At 33.0% G+C, this 9154-nt stretch overlaps 1 pseudogene; it reads right to left on the bottom strand.

Annotated features, from left to right (window-relative positions):
* Nucleotides 1–7016: 7016 nt before the first annotated feature.
* Nucleotides 7017–8304, bottom strand: LOC107633370 (uncharacterized; annotated as a pseudogene).
* Nucleotides 8305–9154: the final 850 nt, after the last annotated feature.

Here is a 9154-nt window from a genome sequence, read left to right as displayed (position 1 = left end):
TTTTAATATTTATAGTCATCAAACAATCATCAATGATGATTTTAATGGTGTGAGATTGGTGTGAAATTTCATCCAATAACTCACTTTTTCTTGCCAATTACATGCTAGCTAGAATTAGAAAAAATTACTAACCCTAGACTTTTCTTTTTTTAAATCCTTAAATTTCTCATCTCTTTATGCATTTAGGTCTCTCTTTCTCTTAAACTCCTGTTAGTATTGGTATTTCTCTTTCTCATATATCTCCTCTTTTTTTTATCTATTACCGTTTTTTTCATAAAAACGTGGTGGGTGAAATTTTTTTAAATGATTAGAGAGGAGTATTAGATTATTATTTTGCAGAATATAATGAGTTTCTAACAGAATCTTTTTTGAGAGGTGAAATAAAAAGAAGGATTTAGCTAATAGAAATTTTTCATCCGTATGTTGTATGGATCTTCTGGTAATAGTCATATATATAAGAAATAAATTTTATATATAATTTATCTAAATATACAAATATGAATTATTTTTTTTCAATAATAATATTGTATTTATTGAGTCACCAAAAAATATTGTATTTATTTATTTTTATTATTTAAACTTATTTTTATTATAGTTATGTGTATTATCTTATTTAATTATTATTGGGTTAAACCGTTCTATAGTAATTCACTAATTGAATCATTAATCTAGTGACCTAGCTAATAGTTTAACTGAATCAATTGTCGTCGATTTAATTTTAATAACCATGGTAAAAAGAATTTTTTAACCCTTTTTTCTTTAGTTTTTTCTTTCTTCGAGCTTAGGTCTAGTTGTTTCACAAAAATAATTAATAAATACATTTATTTCTTTCATCCAAAAATAAGAAAGGGATAAACTAAATTGTCTCCTATTTTTAAACACGTCAAAAAAAAATATCATGTACTTTTGTTAACAATAAAAATATATTCAAAATATTTTAAAATATGACAAAAATATCGAAATCAAGTATATATTCTTAAAGGTACTTTTAAGACTAGATTTTGATATAAATTTTTGCATACATAGTTAAAAGAATAAAATATTTTTATTTTTAAAATTTTGTAATTTTATACTAAATAGAATTTTTTTTTATCCGTGGCCAATAATACTTTTAAAAAATGAAATTGTATATACTTTCTAAATAGTTATTTAAATATTCTTATAAAATTTTAGATCAAATGCATAAACGATTTATCTAATACTCATTTGCTACTTATAAAAATTTATTCTTTTTTATTAATATTTGTCGCATTTTATAATATTTTTGTAGTTATCAAAAGTGAAGGATACATTATTTTTATCCATGCTTTCAAAAATTTAGGACTATTAAAATGGGTCAAATTTGTCAGATTAGTACGTTTATCTATTTAAACGATTATACTTTTGTTTTTAAAATTAGACTTGTTTAAATTTCGGATTAAACAAGTTGATGAGTCCTATTAATCCAAAAAAAATGACAGGTTAAACGGATCATCCTATGAACCAAACTGATGATTCTTTTTTCGTATAATTCGAGAAAAAAAATTTAGCACTTTCAGTCAAAATTTCCTTTAGTCCAACTCAAAAACCCAATTCATAAGATTAAAAAAATACTTTTTGTTTAAAGTTTCTGACTTAAAATGACATTTTTTTATTTAAATCTTTTTTAACAAATAAAATAAAAGGTTAAACAGACCATTCAATTTAATTTATCGAACTGATTATATACAATCCAAATAAAAAAATTATGGTTCATAAATAAAATAAATTTAACGGACTAATTCGTTTAGCGTAGACTTACACAGGTCAAGCCTAAATAGAGCCCTTACAATCCTAAGTTTTATTTGATAAAAAAAAAAAGTTAAAATAAAATTCGAAAGGTTCTAGAAATCCTTCCCTCCAACTATTACACCCCAAGAAAAATAAAGAAAATTCACTATGCTAGTGGCTATTGTTGATCAACACACTTATTGTCTGTTGTGGCCTAGTGGTATATTCATATCTTGTTCATTTAGATTAGAGTTGTCATATGGTATTTTATAAAGTTTTTTGGACAATTATTTTGGTTGTTTAGGAATTATTTACTCGCCGTTGACAGTGACACGATCAAATCCAGATTGAATCTGCAGGAACCAACTGGATTCGTTATTGTGAAGTGTGTCCCCACCGTGGCACTTCACTACCCTCGCTTTACTTTTATTTTATTTCGTCCAAGATATGTACTACGTGTATGATATCCATGATATCGGTATGAAACCTACAATAAGCTTTTGTTTTATATATCTATTTGCTTTTCTTTTAGTCAGGTGGTTAACTTAATAACTTTCTTCATTTTTCGTTTCACTTGCATTCTGGCATCGTTCACCAACCGTTCCAAGTCCCTTGTTCTCCCCACTCCCCAGTCCCCACACACTTCTTTTTCTTTTTCTTTTTTGGTGCAGATATGCACAACCTTGTCATCCCCAATTAACATTTGTCAGCTATTAATTATTTATTAGCTACTGAATCAATCAATCAATCAATAAACTAAACTATAAAACGGTGGATGGATGATTAGTGTCACTAAATCATTTTTAATAGTTTAAGAAACTAAACTAGAAAAAGCTTAATCCTAAAACCAAGGATCCGGGTCCTCCAAGATTCGACTCTTAACACTTAAAAAGAGTGGCAATCATTGAAGAATTGTTGCATTCAAATGACGCCACTGACTCAATAATGAAAACAAGCGAGAATAAAATGTGGTTATGGGATCCTTTTTATAATATATGCATAGCCACCCTAGAATGAGTGAGTGGAAAGTAAGGGCAATGGATACAAATTTAAAATTTTAATTAATTTTGGTTGATTGAATTTGCAACTCCAGACTCGAGTCCCACAATTGATCAGTCAAATAAAGATGATTAATTAATCAGTGATTAGCCGAAGCATCAATAACATAGTATAACTGAGAGGATATGATTGATGATTATGGCCATTAAAAAATGTTACAAAAATCTAGAGCTTGATAGAATCGCGTTGTGTTTATATCCTGGAGACAAATATAAAAAGAATTTAATTAATTTGTACTTTTAAGGACACATTTTTAAAATATAATAAAAAAATTTTAACATTTTTAATATATTTAATATATTAAAAAATAAAAGAATAATAATTTTTATAAAATATTTTTTTATGTTATAGTTAATCTATATTTTTGCAGATTTTTTATTTTAATATTAAAAAATAAACAGAATTTTATGTTGATGTTATAAAAATTAGAATTTTACAGCATTTTAAAAATGCTATTCTATACAAGTAGAATATATATTACACTGACAATACGTAATCTATGTATTTATAATACACAATTTATGTATTATAATTTTAATATTAAAAGAATACAATACACATTCTTATGCCATATCTAAAAAAATAAACCCATTCTTACAACATAAGTTAGCAAAATTTATATAAAAAATAAAGCAACTTTTAGGCATAAGTTTGTGACTGAGGACGTAACGAATAAGTTTCATATATTGCTTATTGGTTATTAGCAAAAATTGAACCGAACTGACCAGTCAAACCAAAAATTATTTGACTACGATACAGTTCAATTGATAATAAGCTAAAATCGTCCGTTTAACAATTATATGTAAATTGCTAAATCTGTTGGAAATTAGTCAGTCAGGGTCGAACAAAAAAATGGATTTTTTATTTTAATAAATAAAATAATTATAATAATTATTGAAATGAATAATTTAAAAAATATTTATCGAAATAAATGTTCCTTTCTTATCCCGTTTATAATATAAATGAGATAATTTTGCATGTATCTCGTTTATAGTGTAAACGAGATAAGACACGTCAGACTGACACGTATATATCTCGTTTACGGCCTGTCGACGCTTATAAATATATGTCGTTTACAGCGTGATTTTAGGCTCAAATTTGACCTAATCAACCACATTCTCCTCTCTATTATCCCTTTTTGACCCTATTTTCTATTGTTACTGCGATGGCGCGCCAGACGGCGAACAACGAAGACATCAATAGACTGAACGAGACATCGCATTACGCCGGAGCAGCTGACTTTGAAGTTAGTTTTGTTCTGTTTAATTATGTGCAATCCCATATGAATTTTTTTTGTATGTGGCCATGGTTAGGGCAGTCGCGAAGAACTATAATATAGTTTGTAGTTTTAGCATAGTAGGTCTCTAGTAGAAATTTAGAACTCTATTTGCTTGTGGAAAGTTGCTACGACATAATTATTAGTTTGGAACTGTGTTTTACTTGTGCTAGATTACTACTATTTATAACGTTCTAGTTAGGTTTTTTTTAATATGTAATATGTAATTTAGAAATATGTGTAAGTTAGAAGCATAGAAATATATTCTTAAGTAGAAGTAGATGTAAGTTAGAAAGAAACATTTATTTAACTTTAATGTTTTGTATATCATATTAAATTGATCTAATTACAAAACTAAAAAGAAGTGTAAGAATTTAATAAACCAAATATTTACAATTATTTTTTTATAAGGCTGAATTTTTTTTATTCTTCAGAGGCCTCGCCTTCTATTGCCCGGCGAGTGAGTCACACCCTTCCTCCACCCGATGCCATTGTTCCGTATCTGGTTGGGGCTGGATTCGGCGACACAGTGCCCCTCAGGGATTTCACTTTTGACAATTCCCTGATTTTGGCATTCGTAGAGTGATAAACCCCAATTTTGTGGTTTATCTTGTGTTGAATTTAGGGAATTTTATCAACTTATCTCACATTTATTCAATGAAATAGTATGGTTTCATGAAATTCTCCTAATTGTGCTTAATGGTTAAAAACATGCTTTTTAGCCTTTAATTGGTCAAATTTTATCCACTTTGATTCCACTCGATGCCTTGATATGTTTGTTAGTGATTTCAGGGTTAAAAGGCAAGGAATGGATCAAAGGAGTAAAGAGAAAAGCATGCAAAGTGGAGAATTCATGAAGAAATGAGCATTTGGAGGATTCAACGCCACGCGCACGCGTCATCTACGCGTACGCGTGAGGAGGGAATTGGCCAGGCGATGCGAACGCGTGACAAGTGTCACGTGACCTCATTAAAGTGAATACGTTGGGGCGATTTCTGAGCCATCCAGGCCCAAATCCAAGTCATTTCTAAGGCTATTTGATGCAGAATTCAAGAGGGAACAAGAGGGGAGCAATTAGATTAGTTTAGGACCATGCTTTAGGTAGTTTTCTAAAGAGAGAAGCTCCCTCTTCTCTCTAAAATTAGGGTAGATTTAGGTTTTAATTCTTGTTTTCATCTAGTTTTCTTTGTAATTTCTTGTTCCTACATCCTTTTTCTCTTAATTTCACTTGTTAATTTTCCTTTTATGTTCTTTTTATGTTCATGCACTATTGTTGGATTTGGATTTTCATTTAATGCAATTTTATATTTTATGTTCTTTTGATGTTTAATTGAATTGTTATTGTTGATTTCTTGCATTGGGTAGTAGTAGATTTTATTATTCATGCCCTTTTATCATGCTTTCCTTTTGTGCCTTCCAAGTGTTTGACAAAATGCTTGGTTAGATTTTAGAGTAGATTTTGTGCATTCTTGGCTTGGAAAGAGAAATTGGACAATCTTGAGTCATTAATACCCAATTTAGATGGGTGACCTAGAGTGATTAGTTAGTCTTATATCCATTAATATTACTTATAGATTGGGATTAACTAGTCCTAATTTAATTTCTCTCATGTGAAGATAACATTATACCTTCTTCCGATGTTGGAGATGACGAAATAGGATTAGCTCTTGTTAAGTATTGTATGATAATTAATTACTAGGATAGAAAGTCTAGATTCTCAATCCTTGCCATGAATGCCTCTTTTTAGTAATTGTTATCTTTAGTTGTTGACTTACTTTTATTGTCATTTAAATTTCTTGTCTTCTTATTCGCAAAACCCTGGGACCTCATAACCAATAATTGAGCACTCGATTGTAATTTCTAGGGAGAACGACCTGAGAGTAATACTCTCTGTTATTTTTATTGGGTTTGCATTCATGACAACCAAAATTAAACTTTGATTGAAGATTGTTTGTTGGTTGGAAACTATACTTCGACGAGATTATTTGTGTAAAATTCCTAACCGACGATAATCCTCTTTCATGGAGCGATGGCGTCCAGAGACGCACACGTTTCATCTCCCGTGGGGTGAGGTCACTATCACCCTGCAGGACGTAGCGTACCACCTAGGCCTACACGCACACGGGGCCCCAGTTGGGGTGCCTCTGTGACTTCGGTAGGTGGTACCACACGGAGACGTGGGCCTTGGTGGAGCAGCTGCTTGGTGCCAGACCTCTGGTGGCTCCTCAGCAGGCGGCGCAGAGGAAGGAGTCGTTCACGATCAAGCTTGTTTGGCTGCAGGATCGTGTATGCCATATGCCCTCTACAGATGACCCAGAGACCCTCCTATAGTACGCCAGGTGCTACATTACTTTACTGATCGGAGGATATCTAATGACGGACAAGTCGAACAACTTGGTCCACCTGTGTTGGCTCCCTCTTTTCCGGGACTTTGGGCAGTGCCTAGCCTTGTCTTGGGGCTCGGCCGTGCTGGCCTAGACGTACCAGTCACTTTGTCAGGTGGTACAGTGGGGTGTCATGGACATCACCGGCTACACTCCGTTGTTGATGTCCTGGATCTACCAGAGATTTTCTCAGTGGTGTCCACCTGATAGAGGGATCTACCAGTATCCTATGGCTGCAAGGTAACAAATGGCGTCACATGGCATCTTAGATTAGTAAGGAAGAACGACCATGACTCCGTGCTCTCGGACTCGACAATGGCAAAAGCAATAGGCAGGATGTTGCTGTTGCCATCCTATGCCACCACAATAAGCAACACTCCACTGTATCTCCCATACAGATGTGTGCCATCGACAGAAACAAACGGCTTGCAATGCTTGAACGCCTCGACACATGAGGGAAAGCTCGAAATACCTTGTCGAATATGCTACAGTCGCGGACTAGAAGGTGTCCATCATAGTACGGTCCGACCCGTAGGTCACAAATGGTTCTAGAAAAATAGCTTTGCAGTGCCTGGAGCAGTTCCGGCACCTTGTTGTACGACTCCTCCCAATCCCCGTAAATCTGTGCAATTGCCTTCTACTTCACCATCCACACCTTTCTGTACAAGGGTTTGAAGTGATAGCTCGCCCGTATCGCACCTTGCAACACCGGAATGCTCACGGAGGGGTTGAACTGTATCAACGGCAAGATGACCCTGCAAATGAGACTCCCATCTAACTGACGATGGTCTTGAGACATGGTGGGTCCTAAATAACTGTGCGCTCTACCAACCCTCCGAACCTCCCTAACACAACAAAAGAGTATTGGTTCAGCTATATCTCAAACCTAATTTATATATTGCATAGAAGTACTCAAAAGAACAATTGAAGTTAAACTTACCAATATCCGAGGTTCTGCCGAAGGGCCACACGGAGGCTCCATAGACACCCAGTCGCAGCTTGCCGGCACTGCACATGGTACTTTAGTCGGTCTGATTTGATCACCCGGTACTCTGCACTCCTATGAATAATGTAATTCTTCACACCCTGAAGGACTGCATCTCGACATTTGAACATGTGGCCGACCTGAAACTTTATCCCACCGTCCAGGTTGTATTCCTCTTCTCCTGTGTCAGAAAATGGAGTTCTCTCATGCATGGCGTCCAAATCCAGATTTTGATAGTGACTTGGCACTGCCGATAGCGTCGGAATTGAGTGAAGTGGAGGCAAGACATGGCGCGCCACAGTCGGAGCGAGCATCTCGGGTACAAACTCCTCCTCATCGAACCCTTCCGAAGAATCATTGTCGGCACTATCCGCCACGTATTCTTCGTCTGACTCCTCGTCGTCCTCCTCCGCCTCATCAACTGGAATGGCGATATGGATCGGTGGTGGTGCAAGAGGTCGTTCGTCCTAGACATAGGTCGAGTGTACAGAACCACCATGACCAATATCTCCAACCTCGGCGGAAAGCTCCATCATCTGTTCCGCTATGATCCTCCCATGGATGTCGAACTTGAGTCGAACATGCTCGTCTCCTAAAAGTCGAAAGAGTCGAAACCGGAAAACTCCATTGCCCATTGGTGCTAGCAACCTATACCCCACCCTTCCGACCTCCCTCGCTTCTGTACGACCGAGGTTGTTCAGTATCCAACTCTTCAACTCCGACAACGTACTTACATGCTGAGTGCGTGATAGTATCGGATTCTCACATTCAAATGTCACCCCATTGTCGCCATTTCTCATACGACAATTGGGATAAACACACACAACTATGTATACGTTGTTACTGGCCATTGTTGCGTTATTTTTGTGAGAAAAATAAGACAGAAAAAGATATGAAATGTGTGTGAAAGATGCCAAAGGTTGCACATCCTTTTATAGTAGTTGAAGATTTGTCCTCTTATATCTCATTTACACTGTAAACAAGATATATACGTGTTAGCCTGACGTGTCTTATCTTGTTTACACTGTAAACGAGATACATACAAAACAAAATTACCTCGTTTATAGTGTAAACGAGATAAGAGATAGACATTTATTTCGGTAAATATTTTTTAAATTATTTATTTCAATAATTATTATAATTATTTTATTTGTTAAAACAAAATTTCAAAAAAACTAACCAATTTTTTAAAAGTTTTTTATATTTATGTTTTTTTATTTTTTTAATGAGAGGTTCAAGTCTATACAAAAAAAATTTATGTACAATAAAGTATCTTTATCTTTAATATTATAGCATAATACATTTAATATAAATTAAATATATATTAAAAATTAAAAATATAAAATATACTTATTTTTTAAATAAAAAATTTACGAATGAAAATATAACTAAATTAATAATTTTTTTTGTTTGATTTTTTTTATTATTCTATGACATAAAATATATAATATATAATATCATGAATGTTATACATATATAAATTTTTATATTTTATTGTTTTTTATTTAATTTTTATATTATATTTATATTTATATAAGATTATAAAATTTTAGTTAGTTTTGCATTTTTAATTTATATATTTTAAAATTTATATTAATATATATTTATATTTTTGTATATTTATTTATACTTTTATAATTTATTTTATAATTTAATATTTTAATTAAATCATAATTAAATCCATTAAATTTTTAAACTGAT

Source organism: Arachis ipaensis, chromosome B3 (genome assembly GCF_059453495.1).
Source record: "Arachis ipaensis isolate K30076 ecotype BB chromosome B3, ASM5945349v1, whole genome shotgun sequence".
NCBI classification, from domain to species: domain Eukaryota; kingdom Viridiplantae; phylum Streptophyta; class Magnoliopsida; order Fabales; family Fabaceae; genus Arachis; species Arachis ipaensis.
Note: the sequence above shows the minus strand (reverse complement) of the source record. Positions and strands in the feature narration are given on the sequence as shown.